Source organism: Lagopus leucura, unplaced genomic scaffold (genome assembly GCF_019238085.1).
Source record: "Lagopus leucura isolate 7727_CA_CO unplaced genomic scaffold, USGS_WTPT01 Super-Scaffold_100015, whole genome shotgun sequence".
NCBI lineage: Eukaryota > Metazoa > Chordata > Aves > Galliformes > Phasianidae > Lagopus > Lagopus leucura.
In genome coordinates, this window is record NW_024962269.1 from 12550194 (window position 1) to 12552585 (window position 2392).

Consider the following 2392-nt stretch of genomic DNA (forward strand, 5'->3'; position numbering starts at 1 on the left):
GCTGAAATTGGCAGTGCTCTTTAGGGAGGACTTTTTCTATAATGTCACCGGACCTGCCAAGAGCCCCTAAAAAATAGGGACAATTAGTGATGGGTCAGAAGGATTCTGGGTATTAAAAGGTTTGGTTTTCTCTAAGGAAAGTGAAAAGGAGGGGTGGGCAGTGAGGTGAAAAAAAAAAAAAAAAGAATAAAATCCTTAAAGCCTTTCTTTGATTTTCTTCATAGCATAGTATTCTTGGACCCATGATCTTCTATTAAAAGGGACAGTCTCTGAAGATAAGAAGTACACAGAAGAAGCCAGATAAAGGACACCAACTGTTCTGTTGCCATTTTGAGCATTAGAAATGGCTGGAGAAGCAACTATCTGGTGAAGAAGGCAATTGGTACTGGTAGACAGAATGGAAGATGGTTGATGCTTCTGCCACCCTGCCATCTGCATGGCCTGAGGAGCTGATGTCACTGTAACTGTACCAGTCTGGGGACTCTGGGGATGTGCAGAGGAAGCAGATGGAGAAGAAACTTGTGGTCACAGCATGTAATGACAGCATGAGAGGAAACCAATTCCAATGAGTAAGGCAAAGCTCTGAAGAAAATCATCTAGAATTATTCTGAACACATTCATAAGTATTCCTTTTTTTTTTCCCCCGTATTTTCATCATTTGCCCTTACATTGCCAGATTCCACAGGCAGAAAAATTTGTGGGATTAATATCCTCCCATCAGCAGTGGTTCATCTGGGACACACTTACGAAGTTCATAAGAAAGGCAAGCCCTACGCAGCATGCTCAATGTTTAAAGTGTTTTATGAATAACTTCACACCAACCCCTGGAGATAGTTAGATAAGCACGTGATTTATTTTTATTTCCATTTTCCAGATGGAGAAAAAATGGTGGAATGACCTTCTAAAGGCCGCAGAAGGAGTTGAAACTGAGATGAGATCAAGGAGCTCCTGACTACCCTGCCCCCAGGGAAAACATCAGATTGTTCTGCATCTCTCTTCTGCAACTATTGTACTGACAAAGGCCTTTTGCCACACTCATGTAAGCGTGTCTACAAGATGGATTTTTATGACTGCAGTGAAATTTGGGAGATGGCCGGGACACTCTGGTTTCCAGCAATCCCATATCACACTTCCCTCATGTGCTTCTCTCTCTCCTGCCTCTATGCCTTTTTCAATAAACAGGCAAAATTACCCATGAGCAAGGCTGTAAGGGACAGTACAGAGCCAGTGAAATCATATGCCTCCTGTGCTTGCATAGTTAGCAGCAAGTGTATATAACACGGCCCTGCCCTTCCTCTTCTAATGAAAGTGGCTTGCCACCAGGTAGGTGATCCGCTGCCAAAGGAGATTAATCTCCGCTTTTAGAACATGTTTTGGGGTTGGAAGGGATATCAGCAGCTTTGATATGTTTTTAACATCATCTAAAGCGTAGCCAAGGGATATAATCGTACCCTTGAGAGAGCGAAGGTACAATACGTAGCTAAGTGCCTCTAATCCACAGTAGCATGATTATCTATTGATAACTGCCTCCTCCCCTTCAGGTGTCCTACTGATCTTGAGTTTGGTTAATAAAAACAAATGAATTCAGCATGCCACAGCAGAGAGTAACGAACATGTTACTGGGGTACTGGGGCAGGGAAAGGTTAACTGTTCTGTTTTGTTTAGTTTACTTTTAATGCAAAACCCAACTGGCGCAGTGATCTCCAGATATGCACAAATACCAATGCCAGATATTCACTCACACAGACAAAAGTAATACAAGTACAAAAGGGAAGGCTGGGGTGGAGGAAGGGGAAATGGCTGGGGCCAAGAACTGGAAGCCAATTCTTGCCGTGATGTTCTCTTACTGCCTTTGTGATCCTGAGCAAGCCTTAGATTAAATTTAATAGTGAGGACTGGGTCCAATGTCTGATACTAATTAGAAAGCAAAAGGCCCTTTCACCTTCCGCTACTAAATTTGCCTGAAGTTATTTATCTGTAGTTAATTCTGTACTATTGTATCCTAAAGTCAGACTTCAGGACCGATGAAGCCCTGTAGTTGCAACTGACATCTGCAGGATATTTAGTTTGATAATATTGCTCATGATAACTTCACGGATCAATTTTCATTTTTTTGTGATTAAGGAAAAGCTTGTTCTACACCACCAAAGCACAGTTATGAGAAGGTGTACAATTTTGTATGCTTTTTTAAGAAATGCAAAATCTTCCAAGCAAGGCTCAAGAAAGAGAATCACACCATGAGTCAGTGTTGGAAATGCAGACTGAAAAATCAAGTGCAGACTTTGCATTATCACAGATAATAGATGGTGAATAGTGCACTCAAGTTTAGTGACATGCACTTCAGCTGTGCAGAGTTACTCTTGTTAGACTATTGTAACACGAAAAGGAAGGT

General features: G+C 41.7%; 1 long non-coding RNA gene across 1 annotated transcript; it reads left to right on the forward strand.

Moving 5' to 3' along the window:
- Positions 1 to 213: 213 nt before the first annotated feature.
- LOC122182694 lies at positions 214 to 1587 on the forward strand. Its single transcript, XR_006179923.1, has 2 exons — positions 214 to 569; positions 875 to 1587. It is a non-coding gene; the product is annotated as an uncharacterized LOC122182694 (long non-coding RNA).
- Positions 1588 to 2392: the final 805 nt, after the last annotated feature.